Here is a 26,476-nt window from a genome sequence, read left to right on the forward strand (position 1 = left end):
TGAAAGTGCTTAGAAAACTCATTGCTGCATTACTGTCAATCTAAATAATGGAATAATGTTATTTTTCTTGATTCCTGAATTGGCTTTATAGAGAATGGAGATTTTCATCTGACAGCATTAATGTGATATTTACAGCCCACCAGCAGACACAGACAACAGGCACCTTTTTCAACCGGTAAACATTTACTGGGACACAGATGCATACCTTTGCCATTCATCCCCTTTCTGTTTGATCTCCTGCGTTTGTATTTCTTCCACCTCTTTGCTCCTTCCATCTATTGCTTTAATACGTTTCCCATCTCTGTCTTTCTCCTACTCTCGCTCTCCCTTTCTCTTTCTGGCTGTGTGAAGAGGTGATAGTATTGGGAGACAATGGGGAAGACTCACTTAATTAGCTGGACGAGAAGATGCATTGTGGCAATTACCGTGCACAAAGGGAGGGGAAGGTATGGCTCTGTAATGCGCTGCTGTCTGTATTTGCCTGGCTGTTGTAGCCTGGAGTGCAGGCAGGTCTTTATAGGGGAGACTGAAAGCAGTAACAATGGAAGACAGGATGTACTCCACATGTAGAGCCATTTCTAGTCCTTTTACAAACAGGGACAATAGCATCTACAGTCTCTTAAAGGCTGGAAATATAGAAACTGTATGTACTCTACTGATGGATTACTGGGCTCTAAATGCACAGGTCTTGTGGCTGTGTGAAAACTAGCTATCCTGCTTTGCATCTGTGTACAGATCAGTTGTGCACATTTCGTAACACCTTTTAATAACAATGCTTTAATTAGATATTATCATAAATAATTTACTGAGGCTTTACGTACGGTTGTATGCCAATAAATAGAAAAAAGAGCTGAACTTCTAGACAGTCTTCATAGGTGATCTGCAGATACTTTCCTCAAAAAAAAAATAGAATCGGCAAAATCCAAGGGGTAAAAAAAAAGGGCTTCAGACAAAGTATGTGTGGATCCTAAGTAGACACACAAACCTCATGGACACACAAAATAAAATCAGTCAGTTTAATTATCCAAAAACTAAAAATAGTTTGGGGTAATTAATTATTTAAGCCAAACTAGTAAAATTGAGACGCCTGTTTTTGTCGACAGTTTCAAGAAATTCTTTAACACTGTCGCTTTTAATTGTTGGGTAATGGTTGTCAGCTTAAACAGGCATAGTACCATTAACTAAGAGGAGGAGATTTAGATGCCAGTATGACATAGCCTTCAAACCATGCACTTGATGATGATCCCATTTCTGGATATGGGAAGTTGGGATGGGAAGTTGTTCTTCTGATGTGTATTTAAGTTCAAATAAAACATAAAATGTCCTGTGTTTATTGCTGAATGTTCTAACAACACACTGAAAGGTCTTTTTTAATATATATTATATATATTATATAATACATAATATATTATACATTATAATATATAATTGCTTTAGCTCATTGGGGTTACTGCTAATAAATAATTTTTCTAACTAATCTAGATCCCTCTACACCAGCGGTCCCCAACCTTTTTTGCGCCACGGACCGGTTTATGCCCGACAATATTTTCACGGACCGGCCTTTAAGGTGTCGCGGATAAATACAACAAAATAAAACTAGTACCGGTACCGAAAAAAAGAAGATTTATTCATAACACACGTGAAAAGACCCAGGAAAACTGAGTTAACGATAAAAACAATAACAAAATAACGCTGAAAACCCTGATAACCATACATTTCACACCTGAGCCTCAACTCGCGCGGCCCGGTACCAAACGACGTCCGAGGCCCGGGGATTGGGGACCGCTGCTCTACACCAACAACAACTGCAAACATCCAATACAGAGGTTCCATATGTCATACAGAGCAGTGGATGGGCTTACAAAGTGTAGAAACTGCACAGAATTCAGATTTTTTTTCAGTCAAATTCACTACTATTCCTGGTGTGAGGATGGTAAGCACAGGTATAAACGTATGAAAAGTTCTGAGCATTTGCAGATCTCGACAAAGTTGGATCACAAAGAAGTAATATAAAATTTCTGTCTAGCTCCACAGCGAAGGTTTCATGATTTTGCAGGTCCACTTCAAACACAGAAATTATAATGCACTTACTATTACAGTATGCTGAAATACTGCTGAAGTTGCACAAATGATTTGCATATCTCAGGCTTATCGTGTGTTCTGTAAATTGTAGAAAATAGTGGATAGTTCACTGAATGTGAAAGTTTTCTAAATGTTTTTCTACTTATAGGGAAAATGTTGGATTTCTTTTATGTGATTTTACTGGTCTGGCTCACATGGCCCTACAATATATTTATATATATATATACAACATAACAACTTTGAATTTTCTTACAATCACCTTCTTAATCTTAACCTAATGAACTTATCTTGTAAATCCATCTCGTTGGGGCCCACCCTACTACATTGTGGGTTTTTTCATAAACGTTACTGAAACTTTAGTGAAAAGATTTGTCTACCACTTAACCTGGTGACCCAAAATCTAAAATATTTGTAATGAATTGGGTGATAATCAAAATCGACAGTCACAACTTAAAAACTCTAAAAAGTGAACTTGACCTTGTTGGGTGGCAATGACTGTATTTATTTTCCTCTACTGTTGCCCATCCGTCTCCTTCCTTTCTATTCCTGATTGTCGTGTTGCTGTGTACCAAACTGGACATGCTTCTGCTTTCTATTTCTGACTGGCTATGAGTGGGCCGCTGCTTGGTGCCACTGAGTTTTTTTGTGTATCTATGTGTGTGTGTGTGGATGTGCAGGGTTGGGTCTAGCGAAGAGCATCCTCCTCTAGTGGAGTGGCCTGAGGGGATTTCTTTCATGAAGTCAGATAACATCCAGGCGACCCCCTCTTCCCTTTTTTATAAGAGTTCTTTAACCTTGATAAATGAAGTAGAGGCGGGAAGGGAGTGAGGGAGGGTGGGAGGAAAAAGTTGCGAGCTGTGTTGGGGGATGAGGCTGTGATGGAGGGAGGAGAAAGAGAGAGAGAGAGAGAGAGAGACACCAACTCCCCAGCCGGCTTGCTCTCAGGATCAATAATGCTCGGAGAGCTGCTGAGCACTCCTGTCTGGCAGCTCTACCATAGGGGATGGAAGGAATCGGGGGAAGAGGGGGAGGATGGGAAGGAGGGAAAAGCAAGAAAAGAAGTGTTGAGAAAGCCTCTCTATCTCCTTCTTGTCACCCTATTTTGCGAAGAGGGGGAATTGAGGTGGATGGAGATGTAAAGATAGAAGGAAGCAGAGAAACACAGATGCAGGGTGGAGGGAAGCTAAAACCAGCACACCTATCCAGCTAAACCATGCCACACACCTACCTGCCCACCCGCCAGGGAAGCACACACTCCCGCACACACGTACACTGAGGTCTCCTTTTGCGTAGCCACAAGGTTACAGAGTGTCGATACAAACGCGCACAGCCCTCTGACAAATGGGATTTGGCATGTTCAATCAACAGTGCTGCCAAATCCCTGTTGTTAAGTGTTGCAGAGCCATATCTGTCTGCAGTGGGGCTAAGCTATGCTACCTGGGCCCGCTAACTGTCCCCTAAATATCCTCTATTAAACTCCTCAGTAATAGAATTATCTGCTGCATTTGTCATTGGATTTGAATGGACGTGTGTGCTGTGGCATAAATAGTGGACAGAGAGGGAGTTGTCACTTTGCACACCTGTTATAAAAAAGGCTTTGGTAACTCCTCCAGCAGTGCCTCCAGGTCATCTGAACTCTCTTCCTTTTTTCTTTTACCCTCTTTTTCTTGATTTCCCTTCTTGGAATTTAAGTCTCTGGTCTCCCTCCTCCTGGCCATCTCTCCTGGCCTTTTTCCTGTCCTCTGTTAGACCTGATCCTTTCATCTTCTCTCCCCTAATCCTGTGCTAGAGAAGCCACCCCACACCCCCGCCTCGCTTCCCATTGCTCTCTTTTTAACTCCATGCCTCCTCTTATTTTAGTGTGTCCCTGTGCCCATTGTGTCTCTTTTGTTTCTTCTCTTTTTGCCTTCTTTATCCACCCTTTTATCATCCCTGCCTCTATATCTTCTCAGTCTCTCTCCCTGTGTCTTCTATATCACCCCTTCTCCTCTTCTCTTACCCTCGTCTATCCTTAATTAAGTTAGAGATCAGTTGACTGCCCCTATCATTGGTAGAGAGCAGGTTGGTCCTCCCATCCCAGGAAGGGGGTGTATTGTCTGTGCTGGTTGACCAGTGTAATCCTCCTCCAGGGACAAAGGGCACTACCCTTACTACCTCAGCCACCCCCAAAGGGCATTAGCCCCCTGATGAGTGCCATGCCCTGGCCTCCCCCTGCCATCCTGACAAACCAGCATCATACAGCTGGCTCTTCGCTGGTTTGGCTGCTGAGACTGAATGCAGATCACCATGGCAAGGATTTGTGTGTATGTATGATGATATCTACAGTTAAGTGTAGATAAAGAATTCATATATCATGTTCTTTCGGGAGGAGAGTATTTATTGTAGGGGTACATTATAGGGACCCTTTAATCCATATATTCTACATGGACACATCTGCTGTAAAACCACAGAGTCCTACTCTAAACCTCTACACAACCCCACATACTTCGCTCTCTTCTTCTCTTTTCTCTTTAACACACACACACACACACACACACACATTCACACAGGGAACAAGTAGCTAGGGTTGCTATGGGAACAGTTGGTCAGAGTTTACCAGAGGGGAAACAAACAAAGTACTGTTCATGAGAGCGGGTTGTTCTGTGCAGAAGGAGCAGTGATACTCTGAGAGCAGGTGTATGTGAAAGTGCGTGTGTCCAGTTGTGGGTTGCGTGCTATCATGTCTGGTAAGTAAGTGATTAGATATGTGTGTGAAAACATTCATACTGTAACCTTTCACATTTGCATCCTCACCTCCTTTTTTACTACACCTCACCTGTGTTGGAACAGCTGATGAGGTAGAGGGTGACCTTCTGATTAGGAGGTTGGTGGTTTGATCCTTGACATACCAAATTCCTCCTGATGGTGTGCATGACAATTGCCTTTATAAAGGCATGGAATAAAGTGCTGTATGATAGAGTGTGAACGGGTGAATGAGGCTTGTAGTAAAAAGTACTTTAAGTGCTCAGTTAGGTTGAAATGGCAATATAGAAGTACAATTTACCTGTGCACTACCTTCATAAAATATTTGAAATTCTCAGTAAGGATGAGAATCTCAGAGTAACTCGTGGTATGATATTTAAAGTTAATATGATACAACAATTTTGCAAGAAACCTGCAGCAGTGCGTCTGATGAGTCAAATTGTCGTGGGAATCAGTTTTGGATACCTGCATGTGTTTTTTTTTTATTGGTTATATTTGGCACCGGTGTATTGATTACATATCAAGAGGAAGCCAGTAAAGTATTTATCCCACTCCTGCTGCTCAACGAGCCCATGTGGCAACACAGCTTTCAGTTCATTTTAATCAGAATAATGAATTTATATGAAAAAGCAGAAAATACTCTGAAACAGATAAGAATTTTCATATTCAATTCATCTGGTAATGTCTGTCTTTCTCAGTTAATCATTTAGAACATAGGTGTCAAACTCTGGCCCGCGGGCCAAATTTGGCCCGCAGCCTAATTACATTTGCCCCGCGAAGCCATACCAAATTACTATTAGAGCTGGCCTACTGGTATTATACAGCTAATATATATGTTGTTTAGTATTAAGCTTTGCTTGTTCCATATTCAGTTTTTCAGCAAAACGTGTTTGAGTCCATAAGAAAAGATTCATTCTTATATCTGGAGGAATAAATATCTTTCAATAAATATTAACGTTAGCCCGCGACTTTGTTCCAGTTTTGAATTTTGGCCCACTGTGTATTTGAGTTTGACACCCCTGATTTAGAACATCAAACAACAGTAAAGATTTTGATTGTGTCCAATCAGAAGTTGGAAACCTGTTAAAACAACTTTAATGTTAAGACATGAAAGAGCAGTTTTTATTGAGGGACACCAAGGATTAATACTCTTATAAATTTTCTTCACTCCTAATATCTGAGAGTGGATGAAAATGTGTATTTCTTTTCTTAAGCTGTTATTATGGGGAAATTACTTAACATTTTTAACTTATTTTGGAGGCAAACTTGATGCTAACCTGTCTCTCTATCCTATCCTATCCTACTGGTCTTTCTGTAGTTAAATAATTGAATCTGAGTCGCAAGAGCAACAGCTTTTGCCTAATTTTCCATTTCTTCAAACATACGAAATGCATCTAAACTCTGAAGCACCATGCAAACCTCAATTTTTCTTTCCATAAAAATGCCACCATGCAATCCATCTAGGTCCCCATCCCCTTTAATGTCTCTTTAGCCCTGCACTTGGCTGCTTGAGTAATATTTATTGCACAGTCTCTTTTAGCCTCAGTTTCTCCTTTTTATTCATTTCCCCCTGAAACAAACAAGTCCTGTGCCGCAAGGCAAAACGCATCGCCCCCCCACCAACCCCACTACCTCCATCAGCCTTCCCCACCTTCTCCAACCCCTGCCCTCTTCCCTTCAGCACTGACAGATAGACAGACATACTGTTCTCTCTTTCTTTGCCTTTCACCTCTCAAACCTCCCTCCATCCATCCTGCCTGGACGGGTACAATGCAGGCGCTCTATCCTGCGGCAGGGAGAATGCAACCCTGAACTAACAATATCACCAAGGCTGCCTGAATGCCGCCGAGTCCCATTGTGCTCTGTCAGAGGGGAGTTAACACCCATGTCTGAGCCCAATGAATAGTATTATTGTGTCTGAGACATACACCGCACCCCGGGTCCCCATCCATGTCCCCGAACTCAACTCGCCTGCCCCCCCAAACTTGGCTCTCTTGTCCCAACAGTGTAGCCCCCCTCTCACGCCACTCTTGCACCCCCTTCGCTCTTTCCTTAACAGACAGCTCTAACTTCCAAAGCCTTGCCGGCCCACTGACTCTAAACCTCAGCACTTTACTTCTCTATTCCACTGGCAGTCAGCCCATGGGTTTTAGTCTGGTTTTTAGAACTGCAGAGGGGCTAAGAGAGGTGAAAAGAAGGGCTGTAGTGACTTTTGCAAGAGTATTTTGCAGATTGTGTGGTTCTGTCAGCATGTTGCAATGTGAGGTAGTGGGGGTTGAATTTGGCCATAGCTCTTTTTCTGTTGTGGAACACAATAGGACCATGGATCCTCAAAGAAATGTCTCCCCCCCCACCCCCACCCCCCCACCCCCCAACTGCTATTATCATAAGAAGAGGGCCGCTCAACCAATTTAAATAATTCTGGATGATACAAAAGCTGAGATGTTTTGTTTGGCAAGGTTTCTATAGAGCACCACTGGTCTGGCCAAAACATTCCCATTCCTTCACACTAACTGTGCCACAAGGTGGTGAAATATCCTGTCAGGTTTAACATTACTTTTGTTATTTATAATCATTAAGGGCAAATAAATATTACATTTTGCAAGCCTGTGCTGGGAAAGGAGCGGGAAAAAAAGCATAGCTGTTAAAGACAAACTTTTCCCGTAAATATTTTTAATGTATTCTATTGACGCAGGAGTGATTTTTATAATGGGGCCACTCTTGCTATATTTTGCTATCTGCAGCACATCAGAATCTAATAGCTGAGAGTACCTTTGGCAGGCAGTATCTCACTGCCTGACACACTTAACTCTCAGGCCTCAAATCCCCGCAGTTTCTGCTCTCTGAGGTTAGCAGGTTCATATTACCAGCTGAGTGAGGATGCCAGAATCCTCACCCCAGACTTCTTGCTGATCAAAGACCAGGATTGACATTCAGAGTGTGTAAAATCCTAAAAGTTAAGATTAACTTGTTTTTTTTCTCCATCTCTGTCTCTGGTTGTTTGTGTACAACAGGAAGAGGAGAAGGAGGAGGAGGCAGTGGAGAACGAAAAAGAGAAGCAGAGTGGGTGGAAGAATGGAAAAAGAGAAGGATAGAAGCAGTTCGAGGAGGTGGTATCGAAGCGGGTGAACCCAGAGCAGGTGAACACAGCTGTGGATCGCCATGGGCTCTCTGGCTGCCTTCCTCCTGTGGCCCCGGTGCTGCATACAGGGGTCCCGGTGAACCAGCAGGGGCCAGCCAAAGCTGCGGCAGAGTGGGCAGGCTAGGCCAGCCAAGCCAGGAGAGAGGCAGGTGAGGCGGGTGAGCCGAGCTCTCATTCCCGCCGGCTACGAGCCTCCTCGGCAGAGTGGAGCAGCGCGGAGTAGCAGAAATCAATACAGAGGAGAGAGGCTAGCAGAGGTTGCCCAGCACCGCCTGCAGGCCTCGGAGCCCAGGGACCAACCACCACTGCTCCCAGCTCCTCTTTCCATCTCTCTTTCTATCTTTCTCCAGCAGTCCCACCACCATCTAGGGCCAGGGCCCTAACCTTGGAAGTGCCCCACACGCTGTGTGTGTGTGTATCAGTGCATGCACATGTGTGTGTGAAACAGAGAAAAGGGAAAGGGAAGAGACAGAGAAGCAGTCTTTGTGTGTGGTTCAGCTGGAGGGTTTTTACTTGGTCCAACACCACTTCATAAAACTTTGTCAGAGAGACGTGGAGACAGCAGGAGAGGCAGAGAAGAAGAATGAGACAGGACGTCGAAGGTCTCTTTTCTTCCACCTGCCTCCCTCTTATTACTCATTCCATCTTAACCGTTTGAATAAGGATCTGTCTGAGCAACCTGCTCAGTCCCACTTCCCAGCACAATATTCCTAAGATCTCATGAGCCAGGATGAAAGGACAATTTGAACTTTTTCTCTCATCCGCTATATCAGACACAACCTGTCTTTTCGTCTTAGATTTTCTTACCCTCACTACAGCAGCTCCCATAAGAGGATATGGCAGTGCAGTATTGATCTATAAGGTGGAAGAGAGGAAGGCGGGCCTGGGCTTTCATACCTCTCTCTCACTATGTGTGGGGAAATAGCACCTGAAGTCCACTTACCGCTGTGCAGCAGGGATCCCATGGCAGCACAAGTGAATGGCTGCTAATTGAATGAGAGATGAAAAAGACAGTAGTTTTAAAAGTGCCATGCCCTCAATCGTCTGCCTTCGTTTTCATCTGACTTTTTGTCTCCTCCACGTACGCAAAAGCCCTTCCCCACACAGAGACTCACTATTCAGATGTTTAAGCTAAATTGCCAAAATAATCACAAATGAAAAGCTGGTTTGACATCAGCGTAAATGTGCAGACCTTTGTAAAAAAGAGGGGAGAAACAAGTCGAATTTTTATCCAGCGATAGTGAGTGTCACGACACAAAAAGATACTGTACACGTCTGAGGGCTGGAATGACACTAAAGGACAGGTGGAGAGTTTCCCAAGAATGCAAATGTGCAGTGATTACGATGGGATTCTTATTTCCTGGTGAGTACAATGTCACGGTTTCGTTCTTCATTTTTATTAACACAAGCCACTCTGTTAGTGTGATAACCATATTGAACTAAACTAAAAGATAGCATAAGATACCATCTCTGCTCGGAGGACCACGTGTGTTTTTCAAGTGAACTCAGAACATGTTGTGTTGTAGATGATCTCCATAGTCTGCGCTGTGATCACACTGTCACCGACTGTTGGAGTAGCTCGTTGTTGTTGACTGTACCAGGCAGGGCATTAAAGCACAATTCCCCCTCGCCTGCCAATCTCCTGGCACACACAGAGAAACTGGCGCCTCTCTACATCTCAGCCTGGCAGCGATTACAAAATGGCCGATTCCTGTCTGCCAGCTGTCTCCCTCAGCCAAGATGGCGCTCACTCTCTTTTTAATGCCCGCTGTTTGCCATCTGCCCTCTAATTGTTAACGGCTATGCAAATATCTTGTAATTGCCTTTGCATGCGCTTGATACTTAACCCCTCCCCATCGGTTGTAAATAATGGCGGTAGCGTAGACGGAATAAAAAGAAACACAACCCTGTGCGGTTGCTGATTGAATACACAGCAGGAACAATTAGCAAATGAATGTTGCCTGTAGTTGCTCTGCTCTTTACTTCTCTTTAAGCTCACCTTATTCTGCATGCAAATCACCGATGCTGTTGCTTTTGATGCTAGCTGAAAAAAATAAAGCGGCACCTCGTCTTTCTGTCGCATTCAGAGACGCTCATGTGTCTTCTCATTGTGCCATATGTGGCATCTGTGGTTGGCTGCATAACCAGGGTACCCTGCCTCCTCTGACAGGCAAAGCCCACACTGTAAAGGGGAGCAGGAGCGAGGGAGAGGCATAACATAATGACCTCATTAGCATGCTCAGCACTCCCTGCTATAGGCCCTGGTGCGCCGCTGCGCCGTGGGACCCACCGGTGTACGCCCTTCTCACAGCACTCAGCATGCAACATTGTGTTCTCCCCACACAATGCGGCGCTTCATACAGGCTTTATTACGCCTTGTCAAAGCACAGGGGGATCAGGGGTATCAGTGCAGAAGCAGCAGGATACTCGCTGTGTACGTGGAACAGGAGATGTATTGGTGCTTTATGGTCTTAATGTGGTGTTAGCTGTGCTGATGGATCCTCTGTTGCTGCTGTTGTGCATTGATATGTGTGTGTTTATGTTTGTGTGTGTGCGTCTCTGCGCCCCCATACTTGTGTGCGTTTGTGTAATTGTTCGTTTCATTGTCAGCTCCCATGGCATTCGTGGCAGTTTTCACCTGTCAGTGCTAATTATTGGAAAGAGTGATCTGGTGAATCGTCTATGTCCTGGAAATAGGCTATCAGCCACCCTGCAGACCTGCTGTATGGCATCTGTTGTCGTTCTGTAGCAGCGTAGCTTTTAACTTCACAGTGAGGACTGTAGGGTGACACCACTACATATGGGCTCTCTCTCTCTCAAGAATATGACAAGATGACAGATCAAAGCATACATATTTACGTTTTTTTGTTAAGTCGGAGAGGTTTAAGCCAACACTAAAACAAAATCGGAATTCTTTTTTCTAGATAAATCATATCTCTTAATGAATGTTTATTATTGTGAGATCAGACACAAAAGGACACATGCTGACAGTTAAACGTAGGTTTTACAGTAAAATAATTCACACAACTATTAAAAGCATAAAAAAACAGCAAAAAAACCCAACAACAATAAGCACTGACATACAAAAAATAAAAATTGAAGTACCGTGGTTGTCCCCAAAATAAATTTTTTGAAATCTGTGGTGTAATTAGTGCTGAAAATTTTAATAGTGTAGTAACCACTTCATCCCCATTATCATCTCCTCTATCAAACTGAGGCAGTTTTAATCAAGCCTCAGTCTAATCAGTCCACTGTGACACTGATGAGACTGAGGTAGAGTGGAGCGGGTTAGGATAAAGAGCCCATGCTAGCAGTGGTTAGCCTAGGTGGGGTGACGCTACAGTATCTTTTGTGGGGAAACAGGCAGTGGAGAGGACTAAAATCATCTCTCAGCAGGGAGGCAATAACAACCGATGCAAGCTAGATTGAACTTTTTATAGAATTTTTTGATGATGTTCCTAGGTTAATAATTTTGTCTAAATTCTTGCTTAGAATTGAAACATACCTGGGTTTCAGAAACGGTGTAGAGGAGAGAAAATAAAAGAGGCAGAGCGAAGAAAATCAGTTTGAATTTGTTCAAATCTCTCATGCAGTCTTAAATATGGATGTGTGTCAAGTGTTTCAAAGAAGAAAGAGAGACGCGACTGGATCACGAGGAGCTGAAAGGGTGGGGCCATCGTATTTTTCGTATTCAAAACTACAAGGACGACCATATGGTATGAAAAGCAACCGATGAGCACGATACCTCACCGCAATAAGTGACACGTACTTGCTTATGGAAACATACTGTATGAACACACACACTTTCATGTGTTCATTCACGCTTACTCACAGAAAAAAAAATGGGGAGGAGGGGGGGGACTCCACAATGCCATCCCCTGCAGAAAGCTTTTATGTTAATCACAGTTAGGGCCCTGTGTCTTACTTACAGTGTTGCAATTATGCATAATTCAACACACAGACAACAGGCAGGACGGTACAGTAGATCTTGGTTTAGGCGGCACCGCCTGTGTTTGAATATAGCTGTTTGTGAGTTTGAGACACTAAATTAAGCAGAATAACAAGACTCGCCTTTTTCTTTCAAGGCTAAAGTATATATTGAGGTTCCAAATGTTTTCATTTAAATGTTTTTTAACTAATATTCTGATTCAAATAACTATATAAAGTTTCTAAATGTAAACATTACTAAAACTTTATATTAAAATCATTCTTAATAGTGATTTAACATTTTATTTAATCAGAGTGAGATCTGCTCAAATACACGAAAGATCAGCATCACTACTGTAGTACAGCATAATTTTCCCTAAATTGCATTAAGTGAGAAGTTTTTAGGGCACTTTTTTTGTGCAGTCTTCATTGGAGTGACTCTTATGTGGACTGTTCATTTGTGTGCGAGAGAGTGTCGTTCACTCCACTGCAGCTTTTCTCATTCTGACTGCCCATTGCTTTTTATTTGCTTAGGTATTGATTGAATGTGGTGCACCCTCTGAAGTAATAGTTGCTGAAAGCATTTACAGCCATCACTCAATTTATCCTGGCCAGTTTCACATGTCATTCTTTTTCTGGTTATGACCAAACAAATAAGTCATCTGTTCTGTCTAAGATCAAATTATTATTCAAGTCAAAAATGAAATGTAAACACATGTGCGCCGAGGTTGCGACAGTAGGCAAATTTGCAATTTTTATGTGCATTTTGTGCAGTTTTTTTCTTTACTATGCTCAAATGCATGAATTTTATTTTGCAGAGATTATCGAGCTGAAGTGATCACGAAAGCTTCTAGCTGCAATTATTTCCGCACATTCATGTTCAGCAGAAGACTGATATCTATTCATTTCAAGCATTGCAGTTTTCTATTTAAATGACAGCCATTATTTCCTAAAAAGTGAGTCATTTAAAATATTGAACCTCTTTCAGTTATAACGATAATTAAGGTAATTGGCTGAACAGGCTAAGATCTTTTTCGGGCCATTTTATTTGCCAAGATACACTTGATAGACCAAACTAAATTCACTTCAATGATACTCAAGCAAATTCCTTATGTGAAACTACCCTTCTTAGGAAGTAATTCCTGAGTCAAGTGCTGCTGCTGTGGTTTCCTCAGAGCTGCAACACTGAGCCCCAAGTCTGATTATAGACTCAGGGAAAAACAGTCAGGCATTTATCCAAGTCACTGATTATGTCATTTCAACAGGCTGCAAACACTCAGACTGGGTAGACAGCTCTGAGGGGAGAATTATGAAGCCGGACTGGAATGGAGGCTGTATGAAAAGGAAATGAAAATGGAGTAGTGCTGTATGTGTGATTAAACTGCCTGCTTGCCGGCAAAAGGCCACGCTGGTGTAACACAGGCCTGAGATTTGGCCATAATGAAAATGTGAAGGTGGTGGGGTTTGAACCCTCTGAATGATGTGTATGAGCACACACACACACACGCAGGCACAGACACAGACACACACTCTGGTGGCTGCACATGAGTTATATAGTGTATGTATGTGCTCAGGTTGAATGGTTTATATGATGGCCCGTTAAGAAAGACCACAGATGTAATTTGAGACACAAAGCACAGAAGAATAATTCAAGGAAAAACATCCTTCTCCAGTTAAAGAAAAAACAATTTAAAAAAATTACAATTTTTATAGGTGACATGCAAATTAGACCACCATGCCCACATAAATATTACATTTAACCATTTAGATTCAGAGCCAGAATCCCAGTCATGAAGCGTGGGAACAGACTAAATTAGGAGGTGAGGGGTCTGTGCGGTGGAGGGGGTTTCGGTTAGTTCACGGCCAGACACCCCAGCTGCACTGACTTCCATTCAGAAACAGGTTAAGTAGGACCTCAAAGGTCAAGGTTAGAGGGGGTGGGGGGAAAGGGGTCATCACTGCAGCATAGAGCAATGTGTGTGTGTGTGTGTGTGTGTGTGTGTGTGTGTGTGTGTGTGTGTGTGTGTGTGTGTGCCATTCATCTGTCGTGCGTTCCTTGCTGGCTGGTTCACTTGTCTGTAAGCTGACTGCATGTTTGCTTAGTTTATAAGCTGCTTCTTATTGCCTCGCTCCAGGGACAACTTGAACAGAGAAGCAAGGGAACCCAACCCCCTTCTGTCAGCCTCTGGCCAGTTTCCAGCCGGCCCTGAGCCAAATCGAGCCAGAAATCAGACCTGCAGCCTAGTAAACCCCCTGGTCAAACAACCCCCAGTCAAACGCAGTCAGACCTAGTCAGACACTTTGACAGCCCCCCCCTCTCCCGGTCTGTCTCAGTCTGCTGCCTTCTGTAATTTAGCATGTTGGCTCAGGATTAATCAAATGTGCATACCTTAATCAGAAATATCTTTCATTACATGTCACTTTGGAAAGCCTTGAATGGACACATGTAGAAAGAAATATAATTATGAATTAGCAAATTAAATATATATATATATAGATAGATAGATAGATAGATAGATAGATAGATAGATAGATAGATAGATAGATAGATAGATAGATAGATAGATAGATTGATTTCTGGACCATGCGCTAATTTGATGTGCCATCATCTTCATCATATGGCATTTTCTTAAGCCAGCCATCGATGCCAAACTTATCTGGTTTGGTATCGAAATGCAGCAGATCACTGCCATTTCATTAAATCATCCAGGAGGTGAGTCTATGATCATGTGGCACATTAAGCAAGTTATGTTTGACATGAGCAGTGTAACCCCTTTAAGAGGAGGGACTGCAGCACATGAGGAGAGGAGAAAGACAGGATGTGGAGGCAGATGAGGAACAGAGAGGACAGTGGAAGTGAGGGAAGAAATGGAGAGAAGCAGAGCCACAAGCTAACCCACCCTGCGGTTGCCTGCTTCCATTCTTCATCGGGTACTTATGGTTCATTAGACTGTCTGAAAGAAAGACCCGCTTTCCCTCATCACCTCAATAGACTAGACCCCCTCTCTCTTCCATAGCCTGGAGGGTTCTCCTACAAAAAAAAAAAAACTCCCATACCCTCGTTTTCCTTCTCATTTCTGCCTCCGTCTCTTAATCGTCTCAACTCGCCCTGAAATCAAGCTTAGTAACAGCAGTTTTGTGAGCCCCTCTGGTCCACCCCCCCACCCCCCTGCTTCCATCTCCTATCATCCTCCGATCCCCACCAGCTCCCCTTCTCTGCTCATTCACTCACCTTGGTCAGACACACCACCCACCCACTGCTTAAATCCCTATCAGCATGTCAAGTAAATGTCTTCCCAGCTGGGGTTGACGCACACACACACAAACGCACATGCTGAAATATAAATGCACTACACACACAATCTTTTGCTTGCTTCTGGGGTTTAGCCTTCCTCCCTGCTGACCCTTTTCACCCCTGTTTTGCTCTCTTCCCCTTCCCGCCGACTTTCTTTCCCCCTCTGCCTCTCCTCAGGCACCGATCTGACAGGATGGTTTGGCTAGCTGACTGTATGTGCAAGAGGTTTATCACAGAGCTTCACTGCACTCCTTCTGTTGCCTGCCTGTTTTTATTTTCAAAATTAAAGTGCTTTCTCCAAAAGCCACTCGGTACCTTAGGCCATGCTCACCTTTACATCTCATCTTTTTGATTAAAAGGTTAGTGGAATCCTATCCTCTAAATTTGTTACAGTAAAATCTGGTCAGTTTATCTTCTAATACAATCTCCAGCTGCAATATCTGGGCTGTGTGTTAAGAAATAGCTCTCATATCTGCCATATTTTGAAGTCGCTCTACTGCAGAATACTTATTTTTTCCAGAAGGGATGTAATATGAAGCCAGGAATGTTCTTTAACACAGGTTTTTGCAATTTTTCTTTGCAGATTCCTTTTTCAGAAGAATACTTTAAAAGAAATATTTTTTTGTTATTATTTTGCATTATCTACAATAGTTACATCTTTCACTAAAATGTTGTTGCTGGGAGATTTAGAAATATATTTTGATGAAGGCATCTATGATTTGAAGAGATCAGGTTCACCTATCGCGAGAGAACCTTTGTTTGTTTGCAAATGGCTGCAGTTGTTTATCGTAGTATTTAGGGAATAAGAGATTTCCTTATTCATCTAAATTGTCACAAACCTAGTCTTGATCTAATCTCCCACCAGCTGAAGTCTTAGCCTCCTGGGTTGTAAAAATAATTTGTGCAATTTGAGTTTGTTCATATACGCTGCTGATATCATTAACATACAGGGGGGACAGTCATTACTGAGCTCCCAGCAGACCGCAAAACAAAAATCTCACCCTGGTTCTTCTCAGAATAAGTGACCATTTCCCGTTTGAAGCAACCCCCCACCCTTTGTACCACATTTCAATCATTACGCTGATTTTTGGGGACAATGACGAGCAAAGGCGCATTCTCAGCAGTGCCTCAGTCAACATACCACAGTCTTTATGTAAATGTATTCAGATGCATTCTCAGCCCTCTGGACCATCATTTCTGCTGGGTGGATGTGGTGGAGGCTGTTCAGTCTTATCTTCTCCTGTAGCAGGCTGAAAAACACGCAGCACGGTTGGTGAAGCATGTTGCGAGGTGGACCCCTGCCAACGTGCCTGAGAAACCCCTATTAAACCCTATGTTTATATTGGGGCTGTGATTTACAAATGTGCGTTTTCGTGCCTTAAGGCATGTGCACCCCCCTATGCCGTTTTGCTTTTTCATCAGGCGCACAGCAGACAGCAATAGAATAGCGAGGACGGGGTCCTTGCTGCGTGTGGAAGGGGAGGGGAACAAGAGAGAGATAGAGAAGTGTGCATGTGTGCATTTTCATCTTATTGGGTGCTCTTCTCTGGAGCTCGGTATTCTGCTCATATTGAGATATTTCCTGAGCATGCTGACACAATTATGCATGCACACGCGGCTGTGTACGGCTGTGCTCCTTGACTCCGGTTCATCTCTAATGCTCTGAACTTGACACTCGGCAAGTTCATTGTTATTCATTTCACTGTCATCCAGGGTGCCCTGCGAGACTGTCCAAGTCTCCAGCCTAGGTTGTCCTGGCAGGACTGTGTTTGTCACACAAGTGCGCACACACACAAACATCCACACAAACCTATTGTTTCAGCATCAGGATGGCTGTAGTCCTCCAGGTAAAGGTGTGTGCTGACTGGATCGGAGGATGCAGTGAGATGGTGCAGTTTGTCTGTGACTTAGTAGCACCGCGTTGAGCTGCAGCAAAGTTCAGATCTCTGGTGAATAGGCGCAACGAGAGCAGATGTACAGTTTTTCTGCATAGGCTGATATTTGTTTCATTGAGTTGGATTTGAAATATTAAAATGTCATTTTGTGTTTGACTTCAGCTTTTTCATTTTTGTGTTCATTTTATGTCACCAAATTAAAAACCATTAAACAATTTCTCACTCAAACACCCTTAAAATAAGTGTGTTCTTCCCCTCTTGTTTTCTTGCCCTTTACTGTCTCCTTTCTAGGGTTTTTTTTTTTTTAACTTTCTCCTTCTGTCACTAGAAAACCAGGGGCTGCAGTTTGCTTAGCCGAGTCCATAAAGAGGCATCTTAAAAAGCTGTGTTAACAGACCAACAAAGCTTTAAATGTGCCCCCCTCTGTGAGAGGGTGGTTCCCATAGGGATGTGGCGTGGCGCTCCATTGGTAGGCTTCTATCCGGCTTCTCATTCAGCCCAACGCTCAGTCACGGTCACTTATGGTAGGAGGAGAAATCACACAATTCAGCCTAGGCCTGATCCAATGACATGTTTTTTTAATGAGGTGGCTCTATGTCTTTGTTTGGGCACCAAATTCAAGTCCAGACCTGAGCAAGTCCTGCTGAATAAGATGCAAGGCCATGGCCGGGCACAACTTAGCACACAAAAAACCCACAAAGAGCTGAGCTTCTGTTGAGCTAGTGAATAGGTCTCTACTTTCACACTGCTCCTCTGTGAACATGACAAGCAAGCAGGGCCATACTTAATTTTAACTTCTTATTTCTGATGGGAGTTTTAATGTAGCATTTGTTGTCCCCTTAGCTTGAGGACAAGCTCAAAACCCTTATATATTTTTAACAGGATACAGTGGCACTCAAAGGAATTGCCTGGAAGCTAATTTTACACCTTCTAGTTATTTTTTCCAGGGTCATACACCAACGGATTTCTTTCTTTTTCATTTTCGCCAGCCCTGGTGTCTTTTTCAGAAAACGCCACACCATATATCACACATATGTGCATTTGTCATACGGTGTGTGTACATCTGCAAGCATGCCAGGCGCTCACTGGTTTGTATGTTCAGGGGTGAGGACTGTCATTAAACTGTCTGCCTGCATCACTAGACTCAACCATCACCCAGCCTGGCTGTCCATTCTGCTTCATGCTAGGTCTTAGAACAACACACACACACAGTCAGATTCACTTGGCCTGTAGCCAGGATTCATATACACAAAGCATACAGTCTGCCTCTTCACATTGATATGAAAGATTACATTAGCAAATACAGATATTTTTATGTTCATGCTGCACAAGTTTAATTTTAAAGTTAAATTTTTTATTCAAATTTCAAGCCAAAAAAATTGAAAAAAGTGATGCTTCATAGATTTTTTATATTTTTTTTTTTTGCAGGAAAAACTCTTTGAAAATATTAGTTGTGGTCATACTCCCAACCTGTCCAGCTTGTGAAGCCCTAAAATGAAGCGGTGTCCATTTGTGACCCCCTCAAAATAAAAGAAAATTAAATGAAAAGGGATTTTTCTTTTCAACATGTTTTTAGGTCAATTATTTCATAGACATATAGAGGTAAAAAAAATCTGTTTCTTCTTGTCTCTTTAACCAGGGTAGAATTTTTTTCCTGTAATGTTTAATAGGTTCATAAGGCCAGGTTACCACTTCCAATTTCAACAAATGAAAAGAAAAACTAAGAAAATTTGGTTCCTTAAAAGTGAATAAAAATGTGCATATGAAAAAAAAAACTTTTAAACGTTTTGCCAAGTTAAGCACACTACAATAAACCACAGTCTGCCCACTGGACCCGTGTGCCCAAGTGCTAAAGCACCCTTAAACCCTCTCATACAGCCAACCCATCAGCCGGGCTACTTGTCTCTGATTTAGTCCGACTCTGTTCTTTGCTCACGTTCAAGGCTGTGGTAATGGGGAATTAGTATGCAGAGAAGCAGACAGACGGCCCTGTGGATCCAATAGGTAGCCAGACTGGAGAAGTAGGCTGGAGTGGGGGGAAAGAGCATGTTGTTCACTTCTCCTCCTTCTATCCTCCCGCTCCCCTTCCATCACCCTTTCTTCGCCTCGTTCCCCATGCCCTGTCCCAAACCTTAATGGGACGTCAGACGGACAGCCTCGCCTGAATTGAGCAGGGACAACAGCCTGCAACCCCCTTGTTGTCTTTCCAAAAAAAGAGACTCCCCCATCCCCCTCTTTCCCCCATGCCCCATTTGCTCTCACACGGCTAGCACCCATAGCTGCTCTCCTCAGTTCTCAGGGCTATTGAAGGGGTTCCAGACACCCTCCACTCTTCAGCCCCTCAGCCTAACTCTGCATAAATTAGACACGTCTCCCTGGTGCCTCGTCAGCCGCTCGGGGCACGCCTGGCCCCAGGTCTGCCATCTTCCAATCTGCTGCTCTTGCCCCCCCTCATGCTGTCACCTTCTGTCTCCCCATCTCCACCATCTACTGTATTTTATCAGTCCTCAATCTTCTTCTATATCATCTTGAGAATTGTGTCCAAGTTCTTCCAAAATCACAGTCACTACCCCTTCTGCTTCTGCTTTTGTCAATTTTCCACTTCCTTTTTCTTCTTTTTTTCCCCCCTTAAATCCCCTGACACACTCACTCCTACCTAACCCGCTTTATATTCTCCACATTCTCTCTGTCTGCTTTTCTTATCCTGCTAGCAGTGTCTTATCCATATCTACCAAGCCTTTTCCTCTCCTCTCCTCTCCTTTCTTTTCCTCTCCTCTCCTCTCCTTTTCAGCCAGGATATTGTTTACATCTGTCTTGGTAATCACCGACAGAGCCTCTCTAGACCTCACAGATGTTGCAATAATACAGGGGATTAGAAGGCTTAACACTCTGGCTTATTTAGGGAGTTTTCCCGATGGCGTGGTAGCGAAGCTCGTCAGCTCTTCTGAATTTGACCTTTTTTCTGTTTCGCTCACTTGTGCCGAGATCCTGCAGTCTCTCTCCTCTTTGATTTGTGATTTTTTTCTCTCTCTCTTTTTTTTTTTTTTACAAGAGTAAGGCATGCTGATTTCTTTCCCAGATTGGTCCTCTGGGCTCCCAATTCCAGCAGATACATCAGTTGTTTGGTTTAAATAACAGCTAAAATACTTTATATACTCTATGACAGGAAGGACATGCTATCTTTTTTTATTCACAAGCCCTTTAATGCGGTGTCATAGTAGCTACCTTACATACTGTATGAGTTTATCCTTGGCATCCTCTAGCCTCGCAAGAATAACAACCCAGTGTAGCTAGGTAGCTATGCGCTAGCTTCTTTCGTTGCTCACTATGATGAGGGCTGGACCTCCCGCCTCTCCTCTGGTCTCCTCTTTACTTCAGCGTTGAACGATAATTGGATGTCCTTCTCAGACTCAGCATCTCTGCTGCTCCTCTCTGCTGTACAACGCCACTCGTGTTTTATGACCAAGCAAATCCTGCATCTGAGACTCTGTGTGTGTGCGTGCCCGTTTGGGTCAATGTATTTCTGTCTGGATTCTAATCCCAAAGGTGATATTAGTCTCATAGGGGGCAACCCTTCCCCCTTAAGCGCGCGTGTGTGTGTATCTGTGTTTGTGCTTCAGGCATTGGGGTCAGCCAGGAAGCCCAGACAGGGCTCTATCTTGACCTCTGACCCATGACTGTCTGCTTGCTCAGGGGTCATGCACATTCGCGATGCAGACAGCTGATAGACGCACAAACAAACGGACATGCACTTGCCTTCATGCGCCCTCCCCCATCTAGTAAACATTAACAGTTTGGTATGTCTGGGGTGATGATGACAAAGGCAGCATCATCGTCACTGCATATCTGCAGAGAGCTCATGTGATTTAAATAAAGTACATCTTCATGTGAAACAGCTCTTCTTGTTGGTGGTTTTCTGCAGAAATCCCCATATGCTTAATTAACATACACTAAAGGACACTTGGAATTAGAAGAATATTTCTGGACTAACTGCACAGTTTATTGCATTTTCTATTCACTAATGAGTCTCTTTTTTACATGCTTGTATCTTCACAGATGCAGTCAGAAAAGCCACCGTGAAGATAAAATTGACTCTTGAGCTTCCACCTGAATAACAAAGCGTGCACGTTATCTGTAGCCAATTTCTTTGAACACGTTTAGCCTTGGCCACATATGGAAAATGCCACCTCTACACCTGCAAGAGCAGTCACTTAGACACACATCATTAGAGTCTGATTATCCTCTGTCTAGGCGCTCGTCTTTGTGGATGGTAACAGGTAAGTCAGTGCTGCTTCTAAAAGGTAAGTTTAGAGGTTGAATCAATTTAAGTGCTGTCTAAAGTGTAAAATGGAGCTTCCGAATAATATTTTCCAAAATTAGTTTCATTAGATATGAATTACTATATTTGAGACCAATTTTAGGTCGGAGATTGGATGAGACCACAAGGGGTCTTTCTTTTTCACTCTGTAATTTACATTCAAGTATTTGATTGTAAAATCATTCAACGAGAGTTTGCTGTTGTTGAATTACTTTCCTCTTTGCTGGTGCGACATTATGTACACATGTATATTTAGAAAATCTTTTTCTATAAAGAAATACGTTCATCACAAAACACTGAACGATATTGCAAAATGCCAAAAGTGTTGTTCTAATGGGATATACATATTTTGAATAAAGTTGATCAATTTGTGAAATGAAAAACTGCCTGTGTTGGGTTTTCTTTCTACTGAAGTATCATTTTTATATCTGCCAGAAATGTTTGTTTTTAATAGTTGTGATTATACTTGAAGCATACAGTAAAGTTATAGGACTGATCATGTTTCATATTTTCAATAATGTCAAATAATTCAATAAAAACACAAACAGCAATAATTTTGGTATTACTTTCCAAAGCCTGGAATTTACTTTGCCAATACACTATGCTCGCTCCTAATTACTTTTTCCAAATGACTTCTCTAACAAATATGCTCTTTACTCTTGTTGGGGTCCAATTTGCTAAAAGCTACAGTTCCCAGCTGCTTTAGGAAATCATTTGGCCTATTTAAAAAAAAAAATCTTCCACTGTGGGTTTTGGCCACTGTTATTTGTGGCTAAAACCCACAGATAGAATCAGACTGGGAAATTTTTGAGAGGTGTTTAACAAATTTCTGGTTTCGCCACTTTCACAGGCTTTAATGACAACAAACACACTGAGCTTGATCCTTTAGCACAGCACAACAAAGCACAGATGCTTCATTTTCTGAAGCTATAGGAACCTGTTTATTTAGATTACTCTGATTATTCCAGCAGTGGCTGAAGGGTTGGAAGGGGAACAGTTAAAGCAAGTGGCCTAAATCTGTAGTGTCAATTAGGTGCCTTTGTATGTGAGCAGCAGGGGTGTTGAAGTGAATTGTTGAAGCTGAAGGGAACTCTGAACAATGATACACATTTATAACCACATACACATGCATAAACAGGCATCGGTCCTATTTTTGTGGAGATCACACCTCCTTTTGTTTTCCCTCAACAGCCAGTAGAGGCGATGCCCCAGTGCCCCCAGTGTGCTCCAGTGCTCTGGGTGAAATGGGCTCCCTGCTCTCCTTTCAAGCCCCCTCCCCGCACTCTCCCCCAACCATGCTGTCCCCTCGCTCACTCCAGGCTTCCCAGCCCTCGGCCTCCCCGTGAGTGGTCCTGACCTGAAATTAGGCCCAGGCAAGCCACCATGGCCAGACCGGCATAAAAGGAGATCTGTGTGTGTGTTCGTGTGTATGTGTGTGCACCATGGCCCTGAAAGAAAGTAGGAGATTATCCCATTCTGTGTGTCCAGTCACCAGTGCCGTATTGACCACAGTGGGCCACCCAGGGAGTGTCCAGCCAGCCGTGAGATGGCCTGATATACATGCTTACTGGCCGTGCTAGATTCCCTCACTCTCACCGGGGAGAAAGCCGAGTCCTACTGGCTGAACTCTTTCTAAAGACACTGTATGTGAAGTGACCGACCCTCCGTGCACAGGCACACACACACACAGCTGCTGTCATACACATACACACACATGCATTTCGTCGTAGCCTCTGTACAGTGAAAGACATTGCCATCAGGTCGTTTTCTGTGTCCTGTGAGGCGAGGCGGAGGTCATTGGGAAGGTGGAAAACCTCTTTAATGGTGGCAATGATACCATAACACCTATAGATAGAGTTACGGATCATGTCACATAAAGTCTGTATACAGGTTACAACTCTGACAGCGAGGCCTGCTCCCTCCTGATGGCAAATGTGAAGACAAGCGTAAAAACACACACACACACACACAAAAGAAGGTTGTGTAAAAAAATAGAATTAGTTGTTTTTATTTTACATGTAATTACATTTATATATTTCATCAGCTTTGTTAGTCATGTCTCCTTTGAATCATTGTAAAATTTCTTGTAGTGTTCTTTTTTCTACCTTTTTATGGTTTCAAATATATCTATAGTACTACATGAAATACAATTAATAAACAGATCACAGAAAAACATTAACACAGCCACGCAAGAGTTTATTAAAAGTCTTTAAAACCTGACCAACACACTAATTTGTTAGCTCATTGAGTTGTAAAAGCAGCCCTTTATTGACCTAAGTAAAGCCTCCGGGGCGAGCTAATTGTCTTTTAATAGCTCAGCTGTTTGTTTGTCAATGACGAGTCTCTAACATCCTGGTTGTTAGCAGAACAAAGGCCTGTAACAGCAGGACAGAGCTGCACAGAGCTTGGTGGCTAGAAAAACAAATAAACAATTTCAATGCCGGTGTGAATTTTATTGTTTACATTGCATGTAAACTGTGGCTAAGAAAGCATTTAGATCTTTGTTTATATTCTTTGTGTTAATTCCATTAAATGTGCTGGAAAAAACAAACAGCAACAAAATTTTAAAGCCTTGAATTGTATATTTTAATGAATGACTGAAATTATCTTTATTTTAGCTCAGAAATATTTGAATTACTATCATTTTTCTCCATCATTTTGGAGCGCATTGTTAGCACCCTTTAAAAAACACACATACGCAAGTTCTCTGATTTGTTGCTTTTGTGCAAGAGGTTAATTATATAAACCACACAGGATAATTAATTTGTTTTAGCACAATAACACAAATCACAAAAAACCAATCAGCTTGAATGAGGAGTCCCAGTAAATAAGATATTTAGCCTGTTATGTACAAAAGCGTATTTCCATGGATTATTTGTGTGCATATATTTCAGAAATGCTCTTAAGTACAGTATAATTTAACTCTCCAAGCTGGGCTCATAAAACAGCATCTTAATTGTCCTTTGTAAGGTGACATCAGCTTGGAGTGTATTCTGGGTGTTGTGTGTTTTATAGAGACCATCAGCACAAACACTACAAAATAAGGAGCAGTCCTTATTAACTGCATTGCAGTCATCACACAATGTAGTGCTTTTATTCACACAACACAATCCACTGACAACTGGATCTAGTTATTTTACCAGATATTATCATGCTGAGCTCAAATAATTGAGCGACGTTTTCAAACGAGCCAAAAATGATTAGAGCCACAGAACTCAAAGAAAACACGCAAAGATGTGTACGCCAATGAGCACATGTGGTAATAAGTAAATTAACATAACTAAACAAAAAGTGGGCATCTTTGGATTGCAAATAGGATATACCGTACAGTACAGGTAACATGTTTTTACTTCATGGCAACAGCGCCCAAAGGATCCGAGCTCAGCTGAGGCCCACTGATGCCATTCCAGCATTTGAAAAACCAAACGGAATTTTTATGTAAGTGTTCTAATTCCAGACTCCAATGACTGCTATCATACTCACGTATAACGAAGGGCTGGCTTTATGAAATGTGTTAATATGATGTTGGAGTGTAAGGAAAGCTGAAATAAGAAAGGAAAAAGGCTGGGAATGAAACCTCTTTTTAATTCTGGTGTATAACAAAGAAAACAATTCGTACTTAAAACCGGTGATCGTGCAATTTGAAATTTTCTCTCACACTCAGGAAGTGTGTGTGTCTGTTTGCAGGGGTCATCTCCTTGGCTCCCCTGAACTTGGTACCCCCCCAGACACCTAATAAACTCTTTAGGCCCAGCCCAAAGCACTGAGGAGCAAGTTGGGGGTAACGGGTTTGTTATGGTGGAGTCAGGACATTGATGGGTGGGGCTGTTGAGGGTGGGGGTGTGGAGGGAGAGGCTGTCTCAAAAAGTCCGAGAACTTGGAGCCTAGTTTGTCATGCTAACTGCAGTGATGCCATTGAGTGCGGAGCTAGAGAGCAGAAGGTTCACAGGACCCCGGCCATTCACATGCAAAGTCTGTCAGAGCTTTCTCCTTCATACATCCACCCGTCACACACCCACACACCCACACACCGACCCCCAGTTTCTTCTCAGGCAGAAGAAATAGATACATGTTTATAAACAGGCACACACTCACTGGATGGTGGGTATGGTGTCTCTTCTGTGTGTAGACTATGAGTGCAGAAATGGTGTTACATGAAAAAAAAACAATAGACAAAAATATGATTACTGTTATTAAAATATTCATTTTAAACATCAATGCTATTGTACAACATTTTGAAAAAGGTCATCAGACAACATTAATATGCCAGAAAGTCAGAAAATCAGAGCAGTCACGAATTATTTGCGAGAAATAATGGCAACATTGTTCCCATCAACGCTCATCTTTAACGTCCTATGACCTTGACTCTACCTTGACAGGCAGTGGCATAAAACTGACCTCATTTCCTGGCTGATTGTGAAAAATAATTTCCTAACTGTACGTTCCAACAAACACAACTTCTATTTAAATTTCTATTTTGGAATCTCTATTAAATCACCCGCACACCCCGATTCTTATTTCTGCTCGCTGCTGTAGGCTGCGCCTCTCATCCGTTTCACCTGATCCAGGGATTGGAGGAAGCTACAACTCATTGCGTGTTGAATATGTTTAAATGCCAAGTGGTGAAAATGTCAGCAGCAGAACAAGCACATACACGTATGCATTTACTCTCTTTAAATGCAAAAATACTATGCAAATGAACTTGTTAACTGCCTCAGGGCTTTAAACAGTGAAACAGTGAGTAGAGGTAACACGCATACACTGTGTGTGTGTGTGTGTGTGTGTGTGTGTGTGTGTGTGTGTGTGTGTGTGTGTGTGTGTGTGTGTGTGTGTGTGTGTGCAGGTGCCCAGATTTATGTGCTCAGATTTATGCATACAAAAAAAAAGCATTGAAGGAGTCTCCATTTGTATGTTTGTGTGTGTGGGAAAGTGTGTGTTTGAGCCCCCTCATCTGCACTTGGAGCAGCCGTTCGCAGCCCGTATTTGATTGAGTGAAGGCCAACGCAGCCTGAACACTCCCTCTAATGGAAGAGTGGAGCCCAGCAGCTCAGTAATGCACTGACCCCAGAGCTTTT

At 42.7% G+C, this 26,476-nt stretch overlaps 1 long non-coding RNA gene across 4 annotated transcripts in view; it reads left to right on the forward strand.

Annotated features, from left to right (window-relative positions):
- Positions 1 to 21,784, forward strand: part of LOC146362070 (uncharacterized) — a 42,210-nt gene extending 20,426 nt beyond the window's left edge. For all 4 annotated transcript variants that reach the window (XR_014799409.1, XR_014799410.1, XR_014799411.1 and 1 more), the window contains 2 exons: positions 7,839 to 9,329; positions 21,140 to 21,784. This is a non-coding gene — a long non-coding RNA (uncharacterized LOC146362070). The remainder of the gene's footprint in view (positions 1 to 7,838; positions 9,330 to 21,139) is intronic.
- Positions 21,785 to 26,476: the final 4,692 nt, after the last annotated feature.

The sequence above is a fragment of the Perissodus microlepis genome, chromosome 23, assembly GCF_051167445.1.
Source record: "Perissodus microlepis isolate ML-2025 ecotype Zambia chromosome 23, ASM5116744v1, whole genome shotgun sequence".
In the NCBI taxonomy this organism is placed as follows: domain Eukaryota; kingdom Metazoa; phylum Chordata; class Actinopteri; order Cichliformes; family Cichlidae; genus Perissodus; species Perissodus microlepis.